This window comes from Oryctolagus cuniculus, chromosome 6 (assembly GCF_964237555.1).
Source record: "Oryctolagus cuniculus chromosome 6, mOryCun1.1, whole genome shotgun sequence".
NCBI classification, from domain to species: Eukaryota; Metazoa; Chordata; class Mammalia; order Lagomorpha; family Leporidae; genus Oryctolagus; species Oryctolagus cuniculus.
The window spans coordinates 28,591,035-28,616,381 of NC_091437.1; the positions used below are offsets into that span (position 1 = coordinate 28,591,035).

Genomic DNA, 25,347 nt, shown 5'->3' on the forward strand with positions numbered 1-25,347 from the left:
GATTCAAGATGTAAGTTGGAACTGTCCTAGGATAGCTAGGATTTATAGTGACTCTACTTTTAATGAACGGTTATAGCTCTGTTACTGAGTTGGGGTGGTGAACCCTGGACAAGCCAAACTTTTAGTTTTTCAGTCTCAATTTCCTCATTTCTCAAGTGCTAATACTTGTGTCACAGGCATTCTATAATTGTGGAGATTTGGCAAGATAGACCCCAAAAGTTTTAGCATAATACTGCTTGCTAAGTAGTTATTAATAATAATCATTTTCTCTGTTTCTTTGCCCCCTTTGCAGAGATAGAGCTATTAAAACCTGTTTTCCTAATTAAAATGAGTGAAGGGAACCAATGTTTACTGGTTTCAGCCCTGGCTGCTCTGCTTCCAGTCCAGCTCTCAGCTATGGCCTGGGAAGGCAGTGGAAGATGGCCCAGATACCTGGACTCCTGTCACCATCGGGGGAGACCCAGATGGATTCCTGGCTCCTGGATTCACCTTAGCCCAACCACAGCTGTTGTTGGTATTTGGAGAGTGAACCAGTGGCTGGAAGGCCTTTTTCTCTCTCTGCCTTTAAAATAAATATTCAAAAAAATTCTTAAAGAAGTGAGCTCCTGGAAAACAAAGCTGAGTGGTGTGTTAGGTTGCATGATTGTCATGTGACCTGAGCATCTTCAACCCACAAAGAACATGAGCAATTCGATGACCACTCAGCTGGTAGCTTACAGCAGAGGTGAAAAATATTGACAACCACGGGGAGGTTTGTGGCCTAGGGATTCGGATACCTGCACCCCATCCTGAAGAACCTGGGCTCCCACGTCTGATCCCAGCTTCCTGCCAAGGCAGCTGATAGCTCAAGTAGTTGAGCCCCAGCCATTCTCTTGGGAGGCTAGAACTGAGTTTTCACCTCCCAACTTCATTCAGGCCGGTAGAGGCACGGGGAGTGAACCAGTGGATAGGAACTCTGTCTCTCATACTCTTTCTCCCTCTCAAATAAAAAAAAAAAGTTGACAACCAATGCATAAACATACAGAAGGACTGATTAAATAGCTTTTATGTTTAGGATGTGCTATTGCTTCTAATCTTTATTTAACTTTAGGTGACACTGAATTTTTATTATAAAAGTAATATTCTTTTTTTAAAAAAAAGATTTATTTATTTATTTGAAAGTCAGAGTTACACAGAGAGAGAAGGAGAGGCAGAGGGAGAGAGCTCTTCCATCCACTGGTTCACTCCCCTATTGGTTGCAACAATTGCAGCTGTGCCAATCTGAAGCCAGGAGCCAGGAGCCTCGAGCCTCCTCTGGGCCTCCCATACAGGTGCAGGGGACATCTTCTACTGCTTTCCCAGGCCATAGTAGAGAGTTGGATCAGAAGTGGAGCAGCTGGAACTTGAACTGGAGCCCATATGGGATGCCAGAACTGCAGGCAGCAGCCTTACCTGCTGTGCCAAAGCCTTGGCCCCAAAAGTAATATTCTTTTAAATAAATTCAATAATCCAGAGGTATATTAAGAAAACTTACTAATCTCCTCATTAGATTCGTTTAATTTTCCCTTCTGTGTATATCCAATGTTAACAATTTCAGCTTGGGGCCAGCGCTGTGGCGTAGCAGGTAAAGCTGCCACCTGCAGTGCCATCATCCCACATGGGCACCGGTTCAAGTCCTGGCTGCTCCACTTCCAATCCAGCTCTCTCTCTACTATGGCCTGGGAAAGAAGTGGAAGATGGCCCAAGTCCTTGGGCCCCTGCACTCAACGTGGGAGACCCAGAAGAAGCTCCTGGCTCCTGGCTTCGAATTGGCCCAGTTCCAGCTGTTGCAGCCAGCTGGGGAGTGAACCAGCGGATGGAAGACCTCTCTCTGTCTCTCCCTCTCACTGTCTCTAACACTGCCTTTCAAATAAATAAAATAAATCTTTAAAAAATTCAGCTATGTTTTCATACATTTTTCTCTATGCACATTTTTTTTTAAAAATTTCTATCTACATCTCTCTTGTACACATAGGTTTGGGTTTTTTGTTTTTGTTTTATTTTTTAAGATAAAAACAAGGGGTTGGTGTTGTGGCTCAGCAAATTAAGCCACTTCCTGCAATGTTGTCATCCCATACGGGTGCCAGTTTCTGTCCTGGCTCCTCCATTTCTGATCCAGGTCCCTGCTAATGCACCTGGGAAAGCAGCAGCAGATGGTCCAAGTCTTTGGGCCCCTGCACCCACGTGGGAGACACAGATAAAGATTCAAGCTTCTGACTTCAGCCTGGCCCAGCCCTTGCCATTGTGACCATTTGGGGGAGTGAACCAACAGACAGAAGATCTCTTTCTCTCTCCCTCACTTGCTCTGCCTTTTAAATAAATCTTTTTTAAAAAGACAAAAACAATATATCTATTCCCTGTAGACTTTTTAGACTTACATAACATGGAGATTTTCCAGGCTAACTCTAATAATTTAAAAAATTCCTGTCTTAATTTCCTATAATGGCCACATATAATGTAATAATGCATTCAGTGTTTCTCTACTGATGGCATTTGTGTTATATCCAGATTGTTGCTATTAGAAACAAATAGCATTTGTTTGCAAAGATAAATTCAGTGCCTGAATTTCATAAAACATGATCTAGATGTGTCACAGAGAAGAAATCTGGAAGGCCATCATGAATTTCATGTGACTTTACAATAATCACATTCCTGGGGCTGGTGTTGTGGTGTAGCAGGTAAAGCCGTCACCTGCAGTACCAGCATCCCACGTGGGTGCCAGTTGGAGTTCTGGATGCTCCTCTTCCAACCCAGCTCTCTGCTAATGTGTTTGGGAAAGCAGTGGAAGATGGCCCAAGTCCTTGGGCCCCTGTACCCACACGGGAGACCCAGAAGAAGTCCAGGCTCCTGGCTTTGGATTGGCCCAGCTCTGGTCATTGCAGCCATTTGAGGAGTGAACCAAATGGAAGACTTCTCTGTCTCTGTCTCTGCCTTTCTCTAATTCTGTCTTTCAAATAAAATAAATAAATTTGAAAAAAAGAACAGTGCTACAGTGAACACAAATCATATTTTGCATATTAGTGCAGTCATGCCTTCAGGGTAAGTTCCAAAGAGTGGAATAATTAGATGAAAATGCACATTAAACTTTTTATACATGTTTCAAAAGTGGCCCCTGGAAACAAGATCAATGGTTTCTGAGAACTTCTGCAGCTTGCTCAATTTTGGGTGTTATCAGCCTTTCTCATCTTTAAAAAACACCAGGCTTGTGGTTAATATGCCTTTCCTTAGTTATCATAAAGTTGCACATTTTCCCATCCTTTCCACCAAAAGATCATGATTTCACTGGGCTAACTTACGGTGTCAACGATTCACCAGAATACAAGATGCCTTTAAATATTTGAGCAGCGTATTTGGCTTTGAAACAGTGTGAAAAATTGATGGTGGTGTTTGGCCCAGTGGATATATTAGACAGATTAGTGTGTGATCTCAGAATCAGTGTTCAGGCCATATATTTGTGTGGCGGATAATTATAATAAATGCAGACTTGATGTATCAGAAGAAACACAGTGCATTAGGCCTGTGTCCCGGGGGCCTGGCTGGGTCAGGGGCTTAGAAAACATCAAGTGCAGGAGGCCTTGTCTGGAGCTCTACACGTTCGACCTCAGGATGACCAAGGCAGAGGCTGCAAGATTTTCTCTTCCATTTTCCAGAATAGTCCACACGCCATTGTTTCTGGTTCTCTGAATACATTAATAGAAGTATTTAGTTCCCAAGTAGCAGAACTGGAGCCTGCTCCTTATAGGTGTTAGATTTATTGAAAGATTTGGTATTGTGTGTTAATATCAACAAAGTGCATTTTTTCTCTTTTTAAAAAGATTTATTTATTTGAAAGAGTTCCAGAGAGAGAGAGAGAGAGAGAAAGAAAAGACAGAGATTTTTCATCCACTACTTCACTCCCCAAATGGCTGCAACGGCCAGGGCTGGGTCAGGTCAAACCAGGAATCAGGAGCTTCCTCTGGATGCCCCGGTAGGTGCAAAGGCCCAAGCAGTTGGGCCATCTTCCAATACTTTCCCAGGTGCATTAGCAGGGAGCTGGATTGGAAGTGGTGCAGCCAGGTCTTGAATGGGTAACTTTACCAGCTATACCATAAAACCGGCCCCTCCAAGTACATTTTTATATTACTAACTACATATCAGGAAATAAAAACTAAGATGAATTAGTGTCTGTAAAGAATCACTTCTTGGCCTTTTGGCTAAGATCAAGTGTAGTGTCTGTAAAGAGCTTAGGACAGCATCAGCACAGAGAAAGCATTTAATAAATGTGAGTCTTTTTTAAAAAAAGTATTTATTTGAAAGGCAGAGTTAGAGAGCATCTTTCATCAGCTGGTTCACTCCCCAAATGGCTGCAATGGCCAGGGATGCACCAGCCAGGATCCTGGAATATCATCCAGAACTCCAGGTCTCCCCTATGGGTGGCAGGAACCCAAGCCCTTGGGCCATCCTCTGCTGCTTTCCCAGGCCCATTAGCAGGGAGCCGGATTCCATGTGGAGCAGCTAGGACAAAAACGGGAGCCCATGTGAGATGATGGTGTCGCAGGCTGCAGCTGGGACCACGTTGTTGGTCCCAGAGTGAGTCAGTTTTAAGACGCTTGGCAGGTAAGTCCAGTTTGAATGACAGGGATCAATTTCTCTTCTGCTGCTGCTTTTCTCCTCCCAACTCCAATTCATCCTCTTTTCTGTAATGTTTCTCTTTCCCATTCATTTCTACTCCTCACCATTTTTCTCCCCCCCTTATCTTTCCTCTCCTCTACACCCTCATTCTTTCTGTGCTGTTCCCATTAAACCCTTTTCTTATCTCCAGAGAGAGTCAGATTATGGCTGAAACTCCCAATAACAACTCAGAAAATAAACAAGTGGAAGAAAATCAATGCTCGCAAAGTGAATGTACTCAGTGTCTAATTAGGTTAAAATTTAATTTTTCCAATTCGATGCATTTCATATGGAGCATGTGAATTTACTCCTTCTTGGGTATATTTGCTTGCCTTAACGATAAGTTAGACTAGTGTTTCCCTTTAATGTTCTGAGGATTTATATTGTATACTTTCTAAGTAACATTTTAATTTAAAGAAGATATGCACAGTTTTAGGTGACTAATCAGAAAAGGAAAGTGTCCAGAAAAAGCTGCTCACTTGCAGAGACAACCATTTCATTTTAATTAAGAAAACAAAAATCATGGAGATTTATATTTCTTTTTACTTCCTTTCTTCTTTTTTGCTTGTCTCTGGAGTAAGTGAGAAAGCAAGGAAACTTGGCAATGCAGGTACCCATACCATTCAAATACACATACCACTTGGATTCAAGGTAAGTCAAACCACAGAAGAACTAGATTAAAGCTAAAGTGCACATCTATTAAATGCCTGTTGGGGAGAGCTTTTGAAGCTTAAAGTCAGTAAATTAAAAAAAACACTGAATAGTTTTGATTACATAAATTCCTCTTGTAACCTGAAGCTAAAAAGCAAATGAACTGCCAAAACACATTAACAGAAAATATAATAAAGGGACTTTTTATTGTACAAGGAAACCATATAAACTGATAAGAAAATTGTTCAGGTTCAAAGACACATGAACATATGATTCTTCAGGGAATTTTAAAATGTAGTGAGAAAGGCTCAACTATTCAATCTTACTAGTAATTAAAATAAAAACAATTAGATCTCATTAACTATTAAATTTTTTAAAGATTTATTTATTTATTTGAAAGTCAGTTACACAGAGAGGAGAGGCAGAGAGAGAGAGGTCTTCCATCCTCTGGTTCACTCCCCAAATGGTCGCAACGGCCGGATCCGAAGCCAGGAGCCAGGAGCTTCTTCCAGGTCTCCCACGTGGGTACAGGGGCCATTTTCTACTGCTTTCCCAGGCCATAGCAGAGAGCTGGATAGGAAGTGGAGCAGCTGGGACTCGAACAGACGCTCATATGGGATGCCAGCGTTTCAGGCCAGGACATTAACCTGCTGCACCACAGCGCCGGCCCCAGTATTAATTTTTTTTAAAAAACTTATTTATTTGAAAGGCAGAGTTGAGAGAGAGAGACAGAGAGAGACAGAGACAGAGCTTTTCCACTTACTGATTGACTCCCATGTGGCTGCAACAGCCGGAGCTGGGCCCATCTGAAGCCAGGAGCCAGCAGCTTCATCTAGGTCTCCCACATGGGTGCAGGATCATGAGCACTTGGGCCATCTTCCACTGCTTTCCCAGGCCATTAGCAAGTAGCTGGGTTGGAAGTGGAGCAGGGGAGACTCGAACTAGCACCCATATGCGATGCTGACACCATAGGCAGTGACTTCCCCTGCTGTGCCACAGCCCCTGTTATTAAGTTTTGTTGTGATAAATTTCTGACCTTACACAGATGTGAGAGAACAATTTTCCATGGGATGGGGCTCTCATGCCTTGCTGTTACTAGCCTCTCCACCTGCTGTCTCACTCCTGCCAGCAGGGAAAGTCCTGATCGGGGTTTGAAAGGGTAAATGCGGCATGTGTCAATCATCCCTGTTCCCTTTCCTCTTCTTGGATCAAACTCTTCCCGGATCTCACGTTCTATTCCACTACTGCTGGTGCGATAGGGAGTCCTGGACTGGGCTTCCTGCTAGTGGTCAGTGAAGCAAGCGTATTTGCCTGAAGATGTAAGCACATTCCCTATCAAACTTAGCAGTGATAAAGGTGAAATTTCAATCTCCACTTGCCTTTGTTCCATAGCTCCATTATCTTAGATATTAGCCACAAAGAAAGTTTCTATTTATTATGGCTTGTCAAAATCAGCCTTTTATCATTGTGTACCCAAAGCTTTAGAGATGTTCAAAGAATTTTAGCCATTTCTGGAAACTACATTTGGACAAAGCCTTATGCACTAATATCTTCATTACATATTTATTATTAATGATATAATGACTACTGAACCTATCTTGCATTCTCTAACAAAGTTGTCTTCAAAAGGCAAAAATCAAAAGGTAAAACAATATATGAGGGATCTTCAAAAATTCGTGGAAAATGTATTATGAAAATTTTTTGTGGAATTAAAACTTACATTTCAATCCTGTTTCCATGAACTTTTTGAAACACCTTCAGTCATTAAACCAATAATTTTTATTTATTTATTTGACAGATAGAGTTAGACAGTGAAAGAGAAAGACAGAGAGAAAGGTGTTCCTTCCATTGGTTCACCCCCTAAATGGCCGCTAAGGCAGGAGCTACACCGATCCGAAGCCAGGAGCCAGGTGCTTCCTCACAGTCTCCCATGCGGGTGCAGGGGCCCAAGCACCTGGGCCATCCTCCACTGCCCTCCCAGGCCACAGCAGAGAGCTGGACTGGAAGAGGAGCAACTGGGACTAGAACCCGGGGCCCATATGGGATGCTGGCACTGCAGGTAGAAGATTAACCAAGTGAGCCACGGTGCCGGCCCATAAACCAATAATTTTTAGCACTTCCTATGAGCCAAGCACTTTGCTATGTAAAGCAGAAAAAAAAAAGTTGGAAGGAAATATACTAAAAATCTTAATATTTGTTTTAAAGAGAGACAAACCTGATACTCTCTTTAGGGTTTTATGCTTCTTTGTGTCTTTTAAAATTGTTTTTATGACTTTAGAACCCAGAATATATAGAGAAGTCCCCAAATTCAACATCAAAAAACCAAAACATTCAACTAAAAATGAACAAAGGACTTGCATAGGCATTTCAGAGAAGATACCCAAATGGCCAACGAGCCCCAGAAAAGATGGTCACCATCACTTAGTCGTTAGGGAAATGCAAAAGCCCCTACACCCACCAGAATGACTGCTGTCAAAACAGAAAATAGTAAATGCTGGTGAGGATGTTGAGAAATTAGAATCCTTGTGCATTGTTGGGGGAGATCGTGGAAGACAGTGACTGTTCCTCAAAAAACTAAAAATAAGATTACCATATGATCCTGCAACTGCGTCCCTGGCTTATACCCAACAGAACTGGAAGTAGCACTCGCAGAAATATTTTTACACTCATAATCATAGCAGCATTACTCAGAGCAGCTACAACGCAGAAGCAAACCAAGTGTCTATCAATAGATGAACAGGTAAGCAAAATCCAGGGCCTGCCCCAGAGGCAAGTGGATTATTACACATACAGATGGAATGTTATTTGATCTTAAAAAGGTAAGAAATTCCGACATACGCTGCAGTACAGATGCTAAGTGAAGTAAGTCAGTTGTTGAAAAACACTGACTCCACTTACATGCAGAGAGTATGAAGTAAGCTATGGCCTGACCTGAGTCACTCTTTTTTTTTTTTTTTTTTTTAAGATTTAGTTATTTATTTATTTGAAAGAGTTACACAGAGAGAGGAGAGGCAGAGAGAGAGAGAGAGAGAGAGAGAGAGAGAGTCTTCCATCCGCTGGTTCACTCCCCAGTTGCCCACAATGGCCAGAGCTGTGCTGATCCGAAGCCAGGATCCAGGAGCTTCTTCCGGGTCTCCTACATGGATGCAGGGGCCCAAGGTCTTGGGCCATCTTCTATTGCTTTCCCATCCCACACCATAGCCGGGAGCAGCCAGGTCTCAAACCGGCGCCCACATGGGATGCTAGTGCTTCAGGCCAGGTTGTTAACCCACTGTGCCACAGCACCACCACCACCACCCCACCCCCCTCACCCCCCCACCCCGTCACTCTATTTGTCTCTGGATGATCTCTAGTCATTGTGTTTGCCCTCTATTTTTTTAACCAGTTGCACAGCTATTATCTACTCAAAAACTAACCTTGTAAGAATGCTATCTGTGAGGACTGTTTACACTAATTACTGGGGAAATGTGTTAATGCCCCCTCCCCCGGGGAGAAGTGTACCTTGCTTGTTGCAGCCTCTGTAAGGAATGCTTAGCTTTGTAATTAACTCCCAACAGGGTGTGGTTTTTGCCTTTATAAGCTACCCCTGAGCTCAATCGGGGCTGCAGGATTTGGAGCGCACATTCCCAGGGCAGCTGCTGGCTTTGCTGGCTTTCAGAGATGAAGACTCCATGATTGGGCCATGAGACTTTGGAGTCTTCTGTAACTGGCTGTTCAGAATGTAACAGAGTAGTGAAAAATCACTGAGACAGAAAATAGAATTGGTGGTTGCCTAGGTCTGGGTGGGGCGTATGTCGCCACAGGGTTTCAGTTTTAGAGACTGAGAAAGGTTATAGAGATGGATGATGATTGTTGAAAATTCTAAAAATTAAAAAAATTCAAAAATGGTTATTAAATGTCATGCATATTTTATCATAAAGTTGAAAAATACACAAAAATAGACTCAAGATGAAGTCAAACACACAAAGAAAGAGAAATAATATAACTATTAAAGCATATCTGGTATATCATTTAGGAATAGTTTAGAGTAATTTTTTTAAAAGACTCAAAAGTGCCTTAGACCTGATGGAAGTTAAATCCCTCTCATAACAGGAAGTCTGGTAGTGGGCAGTCAGTAGCCTTACTGTGTCATCAGGGATCCAGGACTGGATCTGCTCTGCCTTCCTCAGCTAGGGACTTCGCCATTGTCAAGGTCTCCAAGTTCAACATGACTGCTAGATTTCCAAGCATTTCAGGAAGGAAGGTGGGAAGTCTACTTTTCATTTTTTCTTTTTAAAGATTTATGTATTTGAAAGAGTTACAGAGAGAGGCAAAAAGAGAGGTTTTCCTCAAATGGTTCACTCCCCCAGTTGGCCACAATGGGTGGAGCTGGGCTGATCCGAAGCCAGGAGCCAGGAGCTTCTTCTTGAGTCTCCCACGTGAGTGCAGAGGCCCAAGGACTTGGACCATCTTCCACTACTTTCCCAAGTCATTAGCAGGGAGCTGGATCAGAAGTGTAGCAGCCAGGAATCAAACCGGCACCCATATGGGGTGCTGGCACTGCAGATGGCAGCTTAACTCTACAACACAGTGCCGATCTCAAGTGGGAAGTCTTCCAAAAAAAAAATATATATATATATGTATTTTAAGAGGCGAGAGAGAGAGAGAGAAAATCAGAGCTTCCACCTGCTGGTTCACTCCCCAAATGCTTGCCATGGAGGAGAAAAACTGAGCCAGAAAGCGATACAGGTCTCCCACTTGGGTACTTGATCCATCACAGTTGTCTCCCTGGATATGCACTAGGAAGAAGCTGGAGTCAGGAGGTGGTGAAGCTGGGAATTTAACCCAGGTACTCAGATGTGGGACGCAGACACCCAGGGAAGTGTTTTAAGAAGGTTTCCTGTTAGTCTCACCTAACATTTCTGTTTACATCTTACTGTCACTCTCCACCGCACAAAGCTACATGGTCATATGTTTGCTGCTAGATGCAGGATGTGCCTTGGCTGGCGCTGCGACTCACTAGGCTAATCCTCTGCCTGCGGCTCCAGTACCCCGGGTTCTAGTCCCAGTTGGAGCGCCGGATTCTGTCCCGGCTGCTCCTCTTCCAGTCCAGCTTGGGCCCTGCACCCGCTTGGGAGACCAGGAGAAGCACCTGTCTCCTGGCTTCAGATCAGCATGGTGCGCCCGCCGCAGTGGCCACTGGGGGGGGTGGTGGTGGTGGTGGTGGTGGTGAACCAATGGAAAAGGAAGACCTTCCTCTCTGTCTCTCTCACTGTCCACTCTGCCTGTCAAAAAAAAAAAAAAAAAAAAAAAAAGGATGTGCCTAACTGAAAAGCAAGGTTCTCTAGCAGTTAAGACACCCTCGTCCGCATAGCAGAGTGCCTGGGTTTAATAGCTGGACTCAATTCTATCTTCCTGTTGATGCAGACCCTGGGACGGCTCAAGTAATGGGGGTCCCTACCACCCACACGGGAGGCTCCACTTCAGCCCTGTCCAGTCCCAGCCATATGGGCACCTGGGGGAGTGAATCAGCTTACTAGAGCTGTCTCTGTCTATCCATCTCTCTCTGCCTCTCAAAACAACAAAAAACAAAAGCCCAGGTTAGAATCTGGAAGACCCAGCTAGGACTGAGAACCATGGAACTAGAAAATGCTAGTTTTAGGTGAATTAATTAGGTAAATTGGCATCAGGAGAATTGACTTGCGGTGAATTGGTATCAAGGTGAACTAAATCCCCATCACCGCTTTAGCAAGCTGTTTATGTCCCTCTTGGCGTATCGCTTCCATCAAGAACCGTAGTCGTTTTGTAGACACTGTCTACAGGGACTTGCTTTGAACTTGGCATCTGCCTCCCGCTGCCAACTTCTCTGAGGTGAGGTCTCCTCTGAAAACAGCAGTTTGCTTGCTTTGCCTGGAACTGCAGATGCCAACGAGCTCTCTCACTTGGAATTTGGGGTGGAAACCTGGAATTCCAGTCAGCAGTGACTCAGAAACCCCCTCTGACTTTTCCAGGCAGCTTTCTTTTTCACTTGCGTGGCTGGAGGAGCTGCAGGTGAGAACAGTCTGGTGACTTCTAAGTATTAAGGACATAATGAAACTCAGGCATCGCAGCTCCTAATTAATTCACTTGATTTCAGAAGAGGCGGCAGGGTCAAAGTCTCCAATTTTGGTTAGTGTTGCTCAGAGAAGCAGAGCAAGCTTACATTTCCAGACTTTCTCCCAAGCAAAATGTCACCTGAGGGAACTTCTGTCTCCTTCTCTGAAGCCAAAGTGCTATCTGTCTCCTCATCGGCTCCAAACGACTACTGTGGCAGAGAAGAATGGGCTGTTATTTGATGCCAAATTGAATCTGCAGTGATTCAGTGAATTAAAACTAGAGAGTTATTACAGTGACTCACAGTGTGTGTGTCTATTTGTGATTTTTAACATCGATAGCAGGCTAGGCTTACTTTTAATTTCCTCTAAAATATTAGGATGTTTCAGAATGCCCACAGCTGCTGATTAGGACATTGTGTTTCTGATCTTGGTGATAGAAAGTAACCAACTTCTAAGCTTCAAAAGAAAATCATTTGGGAGGTTCTAACTGAACTTTCCACCTCTCAGGAGTACCTATCCAAGCCCAGGAAAATGTGAACATTTTTCTGCTCATGCCTGTTGCCCTCGGGTTCCCACGGGGCCCAGGTGACAGCCCATGCACGAACTGGCAGATTGGCAGTGCAGCGATCATCCTAATGTTCAGAGCTCCTGAGACACCTCGGCTTCAGGAGTGACTCCGTCTTCAAACAGGCTGCGAAGGCAGCACCTCGCTCCCTCTGCTATGAGCTATGTCCAAGGCAGTGGAAAGCAACACTCACACCAGACAGCACATGTCCCTGGTCTCTGGCCTCCGTATCTGCACTGACAGAAGTCAAAAGGGATTCTTCGAGTGCTTAAAGGAAGACGTCAGTGTTAGGTAAGTGAGAACCCCAGAATCCTGAGTCTTTCTGACAAGACCACAGCTTCTCACCCTGAAGTCATAGCCTTGTAACCACTGTGTACCATGACAGCATCAAAGTTAAATTCATTGAGCCGGCGCCGTGGCTCAATAGGCTAATCCTCCACCTTGCGGCGCCGGCACACCGGGTTCTAGTCCCGGTTGGGGCGCCGGATTCTGTCCCGGTTGCCCCTCTTCCAGGCCAGCTCTCTGCTATGGCCAGGTAGTGCAGTGGAGGATGGCCCAGGTGCTTGGGCCCTGCACCCCATGGGAGACCAGGAAAAGCACCTGGCTCCTGGCTCCTGCCATCGGATCAGCGCGGTGCGCCGGCTGCAGCGGCGGCCATTGGAGGGTGATCCAACGGCAAAGGAAGACCTTTCTCTCTGTCTCTCTCTCTCTCACTGTCCACTCTGCCTGTCAAAAAAAAAAAAAAAAAAAAAAAAAAGTTAAATTCATTTTGATGTCAGTTTCCAAAAGCTCCTTGTCATCTCTCTTCACTCAAAGAGTAACTCCCTTGTTACTTAGTAGATTTATGTTTCCTGCACTATTTCTCTGCCTCTTCAGTTCCTGAAACTCTCCAGTCAGTCAGTTATTGGTAAAATTCCCTATGTCCTCAACCTCTTTTCTTAAAAAGAAAAAAAAAACTTATTAGGAATGCAGCATGACAAAGAGGGAGAGAGAGATCTTCATTTGCTGGTTCACTCGCCAAATGGCTGCAACAGCCAGGGTTGGGCCAAGTTGAAACCAGGAGCTTCGTCTGAGTCTCCCACGTGAGAGGCAGGGGCTGAAGTACTTGGGCATCTTCTGCTGCCTTCTCAGGTGCATTAACAAGGAGCTGGACTGGCAACTGAGTAGCTGGCACTCTGATAGAAGATGCTGGCATCACAGGAGGTGGCTTGATTGGCAGCAGGACAATGCCAGCCCCCTCAGCCTTTTGGTGAACATTTCCTTTCTTTTTCGACTGACACCTGGTTCTCCCTGAAGAGTATTTCTGTTTATTTGTCTCCAGATATAACTGGTTTCTCCTTAGCCCTCATCATCACTGGGCCTGGAAATAAATTCTCTCCCTTGCTCCTCACTGCCACTCCCAGAGCACTCTGTCGCCTTCCCGCCTGAGGACACTCAGCTGAGTGCCTGTGTCATCAGAGTTCACCCTCACAGCATCACCTCATACCAGCGCCCACAGAACCGCGCCGCCTGCCTTCCCTTGCTGAGGATTTAACTGCTGGCTCTTGATTATCCTCTCGAGGGCTAGTCTGGCCATCTTTTTTATCTCAATATTCACACAGATGTTCCTTTGAGCACACTAGTGTGTTCATTCCTTGACCTTGATCCTCTAATACTTGGCTGTCCTAAGCCAGCTAGTCCTGTCCAAGGTCAGATACAGATTTCCTGTGGTCAGTTACTGGAAAACTTTCCTGTTATCAGCTGCAAGCCTCAAGCTTTCTGGCTACTCCCTCCAGTTTTCCCCGCTCACTCCCTCTAGGTACCTAACTTGAAAAAAATCCGTGACTCCAGTACATAAATCTATTTGTTCTACCATCTTTTCATAATCTCCACTGTCCTCATGCCCTTGCTTTTCTTTATCCAGCTAGAAATCTGTGCTCAATCATTATACCCTTTCATTTTATATATGCTGAACTCTGATCCTCTCTTACTTTAGTATATTTGATTATAAAACCCCAAAGCTTCATAAGTCCCAAACTTTAGATTTATAAACCAAAACTCCATCAAACCAAAGTTTGGCCTGGGGCTGGCACTGTGGCATAGTGGGTAAAGCCACCACCTGCGGTGCCAACATCCCATGTGGGCACTGGTTCGAGTCCCAGCTGCTTCATTTCCGATCCAGCTCTCTGCTATGGCCTGAGAAAGCAGTAGAAGATGGCCCAAGTCCTTGGGCCACTGCACCCATGTGGAGGCCTGGAAGAAGCTCCTGGCCCCTGGCTTCAGATTGGTGCAGCTCTGGCCATTGAGGCCATCTAGGGAGTGAACCAGCAGGTGGAAGATTCTTTTTCCCTCTCGCTCTCACGCTCGCTCTCACTCTTGCTCTCCCTCTGCCTCCCCTCTTCCCTCCCTCTCTGTGGCTCTGCCTTCAAATAACTAGTCTTAAAAAAAAAAAAAAAACAACTTGGCCTACACCAGGCTTGTATTCACATAGATTAGTGTGGTAAGAGAAAACATGACAGTATTGTAAGCTGTTCTCTATGATTACAAATCTCAAATGGTCGTTAATGCTGCTTGGTGATGATAAAGCATTTCCTGACCCATTTCCTGTCTTACCCCTCCCCATTCTACCTTGACTGTCACCCCTCAGCGCATCACCATCCTCGCCATCAGTAGTGCATCTTACTTTTTCATTCAGTGGTGAGTGATCAGAGGAGTGTGACCATAACCACATTGATCTACTGATCTATGTCTTACACACCCTCTTATATTATGTGGCTAGTCTAGGCTCAGGGCTGGCATTGTAGTGTAGCAGGTTAAGGTGCCGTCTGTGATGTCACCATCCCATGTGGGTGCTGGTTGGGGTCTTGGTGGCCCTGCTTCTGATCCAGCTCCCTGCTAATGCACCTGGGAAAGCAGTGAAAGGTAGCCTAAGTGCTTGGACTCCTACCACCAGCATGGAAGGCACAGATAGAGTTCCAGGCTCCTAGGTTCAGCCTGGCCACACCCTGGTCCTGGCCATTGAGGCCATTTGGGAAGTGAGCCAGCAGATGGAAGACCTCTCTCTCTTCCTGTCCCTGTGTCTCTGTAACATTGCCTTTTGAATACATAAATTAATCTTTAAAGACAAAACAGAAGCCTATGCTCTTTGCTAAGGCCACTTTCCTACTTGGGCTCAAACACCCTGCACATCATGTCCTCAAGGACAGCACTTTCTAGCAAACCAGTGTTATTGATTGCCTCTGGTCCACCAAGTCTTTCCCATCAGCACGCAAGTGTGTTATTTTTCACATCTTAAAATAACTATCTATTGACCTCATTTTTCCTTTGAGCAACTTTTCTTTTCTCTCTCCAACAACAACAACAACAAAAATCTGGAGTTTTCTACTTAAAATTCCTCTCCTAATTTATTTTTTTGAAGTTTTAAAATAATTTTATTTAAACAAGTAGTATTCATAGCTACTTTGTCATAAACTCAAATGACTTCATTTGAAACCACTGTGACTCATTTCAGCAGTTTGTGCCTGAACTGAAGAAATAACTAGAATGGCTCAAAAATTTTTTTAATTTCAAGATCATAGAAAAGTTGACAAAAGAGTAAAATAAACATAATCCTTTCTCAAAGATTCACTGTGTCTAAACACTGGCCAAATTTGCTCCTCTCTCTTTACACTTCTGCTTGTTCCCTCCCTCTGTCCCTCCCTCCCTCCCTTCCTCCCTCCCTTCTTTGTTTCTTCCTTCTCTGCCTAACTCAGTCTCAAAGTAATTTCTAGTGTACCATTGGGAAGTATGTTTTACACACCATGACACATCACTACTAAATAAAGCAGTATGCATGTCCCGTGAACAAGGACATTCTCCTACATAATCAGGATATTTTCCTAGTGTAGAAGTTAATGTTACTTCCATGATGGTACTTTATGTATGGCCCATATTCAGATGTCATTGGTTGTTTCCAACAGGTACGGTTTTCTTTCAGTTCTTGACCCAACTGCGCTGCTCTGATTGCATTGGGGCCATTACTGACCTTCAGTCCATCTCCAGGGAGATTGTCCCTCTCCCTTATTTTTTGTATCAGTAACTTAAAGGAGAAGTCCTAGCTAATTATCTCTAGGGTATTGCACCTTCTGAAGTTAGCAATTCTTTCCCCCTCATGATTAGAAAGAAGTTAAACTTAGTTTTTGTAAGAATATCATTTGTGTGTATGCATATCATGCACAAATATTAGTAATAATTGTGTCTTAGCAGGAGGTAAGGTGTCAAGTGTTTTCACTGTTGGTGATGTTAAGTGCTCACTTCGTTAAGGCAGTGACCACCACAGTCCTGCTTTGCAGAGATATATTTTTACCTTGAAGTGAGTTGATGATTTGTGAAGTGATGCTTCAGTGACATGACTGTCATGCTCCCTCATACGATTCATCTGATTAATTTTCTAATACTCTCATGCCTTTTTCATTGACTGGCTGCTTTTTATTTCTGAGAAAAACACTGTATTCCCCCTCCTCTCTCTTTCAAGTTCCAATGTGGAGAAGCATGTTTATTTGCATTCAGGCTGTTACACTACATTATTATCAATATTATTTTTTGTGGGATTTTTTTTAATGGGGCCCCTGGGTAGAAGTTACATCCAATCCACTTAGCACTGAGGTCTACTCCTTTAAGAGTCTCTCCATTGATGAGGGAGAATCTGCTATTACATATCCCACCTTGATTGATTCTAGATCTTTTCACTTGGTCTTTGTGCTGAATGGGACATGAAAACTGAAGGTTAATTCTACCCAACAATAGAGAGGATTGGATAGGAACTGTTGACACATGGATGTTGACAACATCCATCTTTTAAAATTAAAGGCTATAAACTGATACTCATCCATACCTGTGAATTACTGATTTTTAAGGTGGTTTGAGGTTCACTAAGAAGCCTTGAGGCCAAGTCACCCTGAAGAGAAAAATGATAAAATTTATTCTCTTACCCAGAAAGCTTTTCAAATGATTTTCCCAGTTGAGAGGTAAGGATTTCCCTTCCTGTTTGCCTAGGTAAACTCTTGTCTGTTGGAGTCCCTGCCTTCCCAACCTCCTGTCCCTTGCAGTTTGAGTCTCCCATCACCCCACATTCTGCTTAGGTTAGCCTGTAACACATTTGTTGTATCAATTTAATTGTCAGTCTTACCTATTGGGTCCAAGTTTGGCAAGGCAAGATGGTGTCCATATCATTCAAAATTGCTTTTTCTGACACTAAGATAGGCCAAACACATTGATAACATTTAGTAACTGCATGAAAACAGTGGTGGTTGGGTGAGGCAAATGAAACAATCGTTGGAAGAGAAGCCTCTTGGTTGAACGCTTCTGTGGAAAAGAGCTGGCACGGGTTGTTTGGAGACAGCAGTCCCAGACTCTTCACTGGGCCCTGGGGAAGGTTGTGAGCCCTGAGGACTACACAGTGTTCTAGAAGAGGAGGCTTCAGGATCACAGTGGTTGCTATTGGGAACAGCCTCATCCTGGTATAAACACAAGTAAACAGAGAACCAGCTTGCAAACAGTAATGCATCACATGGGGTCCTCAGAAAAAAAACCTTGAAGACCACTAGTTTTTTTGTCTCTTTAGAAAACTTATGTAAGTTATGCACATTTCACATATCTCATATACACAGATTTAGGAACATAGTGATGCTTCCTACCCCCCCTTCCCTGCTGCCCAGGCTCCCTCCCTTCCTCCTCCTCCCTCTCTCATTCCTACTCTTACTTTTTACAAAGATCTATTTTCAGTTATTTTCAGTTTTGTTTGTCTCTTATACAGTATATAGTTTTGTACTCTAGTAGTTACCACAGATCAGGGGAAACATATGGTATTTGTCTTCTTTTTTTTTTTTTTTTTTTTTGAGGACTGGCATATTTCACTAAGTATGATGATTTCCAGTTGCATCCCTTTTGTTGCAAAAGACAAGATTTCATTCTTTTTCTGGCTAAGTAGTATTTCAGTCTGTGAATTCCATAGTTTCTTTATTCATTCATCAGTTGATGGACATTTGGGTTGATTCCATTCTTGGCTATTGTGAATTGAGCTGCAGTGAACACGCAGGCACAGATCACGCTTCCATCTGCTGATTTCACTTTGGGTAAATTCCTAGGAGTGAGGTGGCTGGAAAACCACTCGTTGAGATAAACTAGATAAAGTAGGAAGTTCATCAAAGAGCTCTCCATAAGGAAAGTTCTTGTTTTTCTAATTTGAGACCCAGACTAGGTATGCATAACTACCTCAGAAGAGGGGACAGATTGAAAAGTATGATTCCCATGACTGCCAATTGTAGAATAAAATAGTATACTCAGTATTTGCCTTTGTCAGTCACCAATACAGGAAACAACCTATATACTTTGACTTACTAATACCAAGAAATGTGGAATTAGCTATTAATTACTAACATGCATAACAACCATTTATCATGGCAATCCATGTAATCTTTAATGAGAACTCAAGCTGTGTAATACTCTCCTACTAGATTGTCACTTTAGATCAGGCATTCATGTTCCCACGTCATTGAATCTGCTTTGCCAAGCTCGCCAAGGTCTTTGATCTTTCCATCTCAAGTCTCATCTGAATAAACTCTCAGCTACAGAAAATACAGCTTTCTTCCTCATTGTAGAACAGTTTCTCCACATGGCTTTTAGGGCCCATTCTCTTCTGGATTTACTCCTACTGCACTGACTTTCCCCTGTTCTATAGATACCTCAAGATGCTGGGATGCCCTGGGATTGGTCATCTTCTCTACAAAAAGTCCCTACGTGATTTCATTCAGTTTGATGATTTAAAAATATTCATTTATTCCCATCCACTTGATAGGCAGAGTGAAAACAAGAGTGAGAGCGAGAGCAAGAAAGAGAGGGAAAGACAGAGAGGGAGGGAGAGAGAGAGAGAGAGAGAGAGAGAGAGAGATCTTCCATCCCATGGTTTAGTCCCCAGATGCCTGCAACAGCCAGGGCTTGGCCAGATCAAAGCCAGGGGTCCAGAACTTCATCCAGATCTCTGGTGTAAGTGGCAGGGCCCCAAGCATTTGAGTCATCATCCTCGGTTTCCCAGGCTGCATTGCAGGAAGCTGGATTGGGAGTGGAGGAGCTGGGACTTGAACAGTACTTTGATCTGGGATATGAGCATCCCAGGCAGTGTCTTAGCCACAATGCCTGGCCCCAATTTCCTAATTGTAAAAATAGTTTTCCTAATCGTTACTCTAAAATTTATATTTCTTTTTTTTAAAGATTTGTTTGTTTATTTGAAAGTCAGAGTTACACAGAGAGAGAAAAGGCAGAGAGAGAGAGAGGTCTTCGATCCACTGGTTCATTCCCAAATTGGCCACAACAGCCAGAGCTGCGCCAACCCAGAGCCAGGAGCCAGGAGCTTCTTCTGGGTGTCCCACACAGCTGCAGGGGCCCAAGGGACTTGGACCATCTTCTACTGCTTTCCCAGGCCATAGCAGAGAGCTGGATAGGAAATGGAGCAGGCAGGACTCAAACCAGCACCCATATAGGATGCCGGCACTCTGCAGGGGGCGGCTTTACCCACTACCCTGTAGCACCGGCCCAAAATTTATATTTCTAAATTTGTTATCTTCCCTACATTTCCAGTCTCAAATGTTCAGTCACCCACTTAACGTAACTTAGATGTATAACAAACATTTGATACTAAATACATTAAACTGGAGCCGGTGCTGTGGCATAGCGGGTGAAGCCACCACCTGGAATGCTGGCATCCCATATGGGTGCCAGTTCGAGTCCTGGCTGCTCCACTTCCAATCCAGCTCTCTGCTGTGGCCTGGGAAAGCAGTAGAAGATGTCCCTAGCCCTTGGGCCCCTGTACCCACATGGGAGACCTGGAAGAAGCTGCTGGCTCCTGGCTTCGGATCAGCACAGCTCCAGCTGTTGTGGCCAATTGGGGAGTGAACCAGCAGATGGAAGATTCTCTCTCTCTCTCTCTCTGCCTCTCCTTTTCTCTCTGTGAACTCTGCCTTTCAAGTAAATAAAATTAAGATTAATAGATAATTAATTAAACTAAAACTAAACTAAATTAAAATACTAAGCAAAATTAAATTCTTGATTTTTCCACCCCAAAACTAACCACAAATTTCCCCATGGCAATAAATTGTACCACCAATTCCTAAGATACCCAGAACAAACTGTTTGACAGTTAATTAAGTCTATCATAAAATCATGTCAATTTTCTCCTTAAAATATATACAGTTATGGGGCTGGGCTCTAGCTTAGCAGTTAAGACACCTGTTGAGACACCAGGTACCTGATTGGAACACCTGGGTTGCATGTCAAGCTCTGGCTCCTGACTTCAACTTCCAGCTGATGTAGTAATGAGACAGCAAAAATGGCTCAAGTCAGTGGGTTTCTGACATTCACGTGGGAGATCTGGATCCAGTTCCCAGCTCCTGGCTGCAGGGTACCCCTGTTGCAGGCATTTGAAAAGTGTGTTCTTGTGCACTGGGTAGTTGCCTTGCTCTCTCTTTCTCTGCCTGTCAAATAAATATAAAAAAATAAAAACTTAAAATATATATACAGTTATGATTTTTCAATTAAAAATGAAACAGAACTTAAAATTCCAGTACCAACCAATTTTTATTAACCCTGGCACTACTACAAAGCTGGAAAAGGCAAGAAGCCCAGTTGTCCCCTAGGGTGTTGAAAGAAAGTACTCCAATACCTTGGTTTTAGCCCCATCAGATGACTTTCCAAGTTTGGAACATCAAAAGTGTGCTATGATAAATGTGTTTAAAGCCATCATGATTAGCAAACAGAAAAAACAACACAAAGACTTTAGATAGAAGATTCAGGGAAAGCCTCTCTTAGAGGTGTCATTAACCCAGGCTGAGGGATTGGAACCGCACATCATGTAGAGAGCTGGGGATAACACATTTTAGGTTAAAAAAATTCAGCTAAGGGACCTTAAGACTGAAAAGAAATCAATGTGTTCCAGAAATTGATGGAAAGTCAGAGTAATCCAGGCAAGATGACTGAAGTCAGAAGTGCCTAATAAGAAGTTGGAAATGTAGATAGGATTAGTTTCTGCAGAGTCTTACGGGACATACTAAGGAATGTAAGTTTTACTCTCAGGGCAAGGGCAAGACATTTGGGATTAAATGTAAGTGTGACATGATCTTTCTTAAGTCTTCTAAAAGTGTGATTTTTTTTTTGTTTGACACATGTAACATGCACGAATCATAGCATATAGCTCAGTAGATTCTTGCAGAGTGAGATCACCCAGGTAGCTATCACCCAGGTAAGGAAATAGACTATCATAGACTATCACCACATCCCAGTAGCTCCCCTCACATCTTCTTCCAGCCTTTATCACTGCCGCAGTCACCATTATTCTCACTCTTAGCATCTTATAGTAGTTTTTTCAGTTATGGAACTTTATATCAGTAGAATCATTTAAATGTTTCATTTGTTTTTTGAGAACATTTCATTGTGAAATTTATACATATTGTTACATGTAGTTGTAGTTTTTTTAAATATTGTTGCTGCATTTCTGTATAAGACAGTAATATATTAATTTTACTTTTGAGGTACATTTAGGTAGCTTCTAGGTTTGAGCTGTGATGAACATTCTTGTGCATGTTTTTTTTTTCAACATTTGGATGCATTTCTATTGCAATATACCTAAGAGTTTGGTTTTCCAGAATTTACACTTCACCAGCCTTGGTTGATCATTGGAGTTACCCTATCCTTTCCAACACTTAAAAATGTTCTTTTAATTATTAATTAATTAATTAATCCATTCTCTTGGGTGTTTAAAGGCATTTTATTGTGATACAAATTTCCATATCTGATGAAATGATAATCAGAAAATCTTTTCATATGCTTATCAGCTACTTCAGTTTATTCTCTTTCGTTCACTGACTTGTACTTAGTTTCTTAAAAGATAAATCTGGTTTTTGTAAGGAGATAATTAGCTAATTTTGTGCACTTGTTTGGATCTTGGTATGACATGAATGAAGTTTGGTACAGGTACAGAAAATTTCCAAGTGCTCTTTTGCAGAGGGAATGCTACAGTAACACTGATGTGCTGTATAACACCATCAAAGTCCAATTTATCTGTATAAAATTAATCATGAAACTGTGAATCTAATCACACTTTCTGAAAAGTATTGATCCTGTTAAGACACTGTTCTCCCCAATAACAGCTTTGAAAAAGTGTCTTGCTGCCTTATGAACTGAATTCTTTAATGAAATGGTGTCCTTTAAACAAAAGGTCTACAAAAATTTAGTGATTGAGAGAGAGAAATGCAACGCTGCATAAAATATACTTCAATGGCTTCCAGAAAAAATTAATTTTCCTAGCTTTACTGCTTGAGATGAATTTAGACATAAATGTGTGGAGGAGAAAGGGCATGTTCAATTAATGGGATTTCTGGCTGCCTGCCCAGGGAGACTGCGAAATCTTGCACTGCAGAGCAAGCCACCCTCTGGAGCAAGCCCTCGGCTCCTCTAGAGGAAGGAGGGCTCCGCCCAACAGTAAATTAACTTTGTAGGGCATGCTTTATTGCTCTGCCCTGCCTTCTGCCAGGCTTTCTTTCATTGTCTCTCCCTTAGAGCTGGCTGGCTTTGCTCATTCTCTTAAGAAGTCGCTGAGCCAGACCTCTTAGCCTTTGCTTTCATCTCTTCGGTTTCCCTTCTCCCCTTACCTCCCATTTTTGTTCCTTGACTGGCAAAGCCAGAGCCTAGCCTTGTTGTTGTTATCCCAGCACCGAGTTAATGGCCCCAGAAGTAAATTGCATGTTTCGCACACTCAGTTTACATTCGTTGTCGTCACACTAGGTTACCTCTGGACTTTTCAGCTCTTTAAACTGGTCACCCCGAAAATGTATGGCTTCTGGGGGTGGGATGGCATTTTTTACCCTGTCTCCCCTCCGGCAGCAACCTCTGCAGTGCCCCTTGCAGCCCCATGCAAGGAGATAATTTCAGGTGTGCAGTGCAGCCACGCATCCTAGGCTGACAGGGCGGGCACTCTGCCAAGCCCTGCGCGCTGCGCTCTCTGCACCACACCTTCCTGGGTCTGGTCCATATGGAGAGCCTAGCACTAAATTAATTTCCCAGGGACAGGGGGAGGGAGGAAGAGGGAGTGTCTGAGAAGCGGTAAATGCAGTCGACTCGCCCTCTGCTGGTTGAAGACCTGAGTTATCGGTGTCAAAACAGTGGGAAAGAGAAAGCAATCTATATAATGCAGATACGTTACAGATCAAACTCGGTTTACTTTAGCCTCTTTGTCGACCTTAACTGGTTGCCTGTTCCTCTTTATCTCTACCTACCTCCCTAGCATTGAGACTTAATTAGACTCGGTTTCTAAGCCCCAGTCCCCCATAATGTGCTATCCGGAACCCATTTTCATTTATCCTGGGTTTTTGTCATTTTAAAACGTAAAGAAACTCGCCCTCCACGTCCCAGATGTGCTGCTTTTGTCTAGCTAGTCTCTAGGCAACTGGAAAAATGACACCTAAACTGCCTCTTTCTAAAGGATAGCAGTTTGGTGCCAACAAAAAGACAGCTGCTGCTTGTGTTTTCGAGACTAGTTAATTGGAAAATGAGACAAAGCAGTCCGTCCCCATGCTGGTTTCTCAGAAAAGCTGACAGGCAGCTTTGTGCAAGACGAGGTACTGACTGAATTATGACTGCCATAATTCACAGAGTTTTGTACCGCCTCTCCTCTCTTACGCATTTGGTCGGAATAAACCAACACTTGCAGGCTGGGTAATGTGATGCTTGCCCCGCAGCGAAACAGCGTTTACCAGGCACTTGGATTCTGGCGGGTAGTGAGTGGAAAAAACCAACAGGATTTTGCAGTATGGGATATCATTTAATATCGGTTGGTTCCCCTGCCCAGTCTAAATGTCTCAAATCAAGGGGCTCCTACCCCCCCCCCCACCTCTGGCATTGTGGACTTGTCAGTCACACGGCCCTTGGAACCAGTTAGGATTGGTCAGTTCCACTGTCAGGTGAAAATCTCTGCAGCGAGTCATGGGACTAAACGGGGCGGTGTCGCTGTCCGTGTCCAGGGTGCTGAACCCGAGGCGTGGCCAGGGAGATTTCCTTTTCATGACAACTTCCGGTAGGGCGGGGTTTGGCCCCTGCTCGGAGAGGTGGTTCCATCTGCCACCTGGTGGTGAATGAGGAAAATGCTGTTGATGAAGTTCAAAAAGTACTTTGGGGTTGAGACCCTAAACTCTGAAGACAACTTAGAGGAATTTGAGATTTAAACCTTCAGGAGGTGGTTTCTGGGAGATGAGTCTGCACCCAAAATAAGTAGAGAGGTACAAGTTCTCTCTTTCAGAGAGATCTCTTTTCCCCCAATAAAATAGCTTACAAATATGCTTAAATTTTTCCATGCATTGTTTCAAAGACATCTTCTGATAAGGACAGATATTTCAAAAGTATCTGTAAGTATAGGCATTTAGAAATATTTGCTAATACATTCACAGAACATATTTTACTGAAAGAAATGTTAAAGGAAGCTCTGCTTTGTTAGCCAAACACATTCAAGGGAGCTTTGAGAGTACTGCTCTGTTCTTAGATTTTGGAAGATGAAAGTGTGGTCATATTTAGGAAATGGTAAGAGAGAATAGGAGTACTGCTCTGTTCTTAGATTTTGGAAGATGAAAGTGTGGTCATATTTAGGAAATGGTAAGAGAGAATAGGAATTCTTGGAAGCAAACTCTTGTTTCTGCTCATTTCCTTCCAGGCCTGTTTTATAGACCATGAGAGAGCTGAAAATACAGGGAATTTATGGTGTATACTTATTATTTAATCTGTGTGTTTCTGCACTATTTTACACAGTGAAGACTTAGTCACTGTGATTAGGATTGCATTGTAAGTAGACATTCTTTGATAAATTACTTTTAAAAACAGGAGAAAGAGCAATAGCATGCTTCATACAAATGTCATTTTACTTTAAAAAATGCCCTGGAAAGGTGGGTATATTTTTTAGAGGGTATTAAGACAGTGTGCCTCCTGGATGAGTCTATTTTTGTTCTGAGAGTTATAAATTTGAGAAAAAATTTTACTTTCAATTTTCTGGGATTGTTTTCCAACTGATCATCTAATTTATGTGTCTCTCATGGTAATCTCTTCTTTCCACTTAGTTTAACACCATTCTTCATAGCTTTTGAAGCAAGTGACTGCCATATAGCCATTGTGGGTTGTAGTGTGAAAACAATCCTGGAAATTGAGAGTAAAGTTAACTTTTTTTCAAATTTATAACTCCAAGAACAAAAATAGACACATCCAGGAGGCACATTGTCTATTTCTCAATCAACTCAGTTCACATTTTGTATTCTTATATTTTGTTACTCTTCTATAGGTCTAAACACTGAAAATAAGTTACCATTCCTGTTTTAGGATTTAAAACAAAAATTTTATTGA

At 43.1% G+C, this 25,347-nt stretch overlaps 1 long non-coding RNA gene and 1 pseudogene across 2 annotated transcripts in view; one reads left to right on the top strand and one right to left on the bottom strand.

The window, feature by feature from the left end:
* Window positions 1–17,455, bottom strand: part of LOC127490686 (uncharacterized) — a 32,489-nt gene extending 15,034 nt beyond the window's left edge. The window contains exons 1-3 of one of the 2 annotated variants that reach the window (XR_007918975.2): window positions 17,105–17,454; window positions 16,811–16,873; window positions 10,668–11,602 (exon numbers count right to left, since the gene is read on the bottom strand). This is a non-coding gene — a long non-coding RNA (uncharacterized lncRNA). Of the gene's footprint in view, window positions 1–10,667; window positions 11,603–16,810; window positions 16,874–17,104 lie in introns of those variants that run through there. The other variant, XR_007918976.2, reaches the window with a different exon arrangement.
* LOC138850266 (U2 spliceosomal RNA) lies at window positions 4,192–4,336 on the top strand (annotated as a pseudogene).
* Window positions 17,456–25,347: the final 7,892 nt, after the last annotated feature.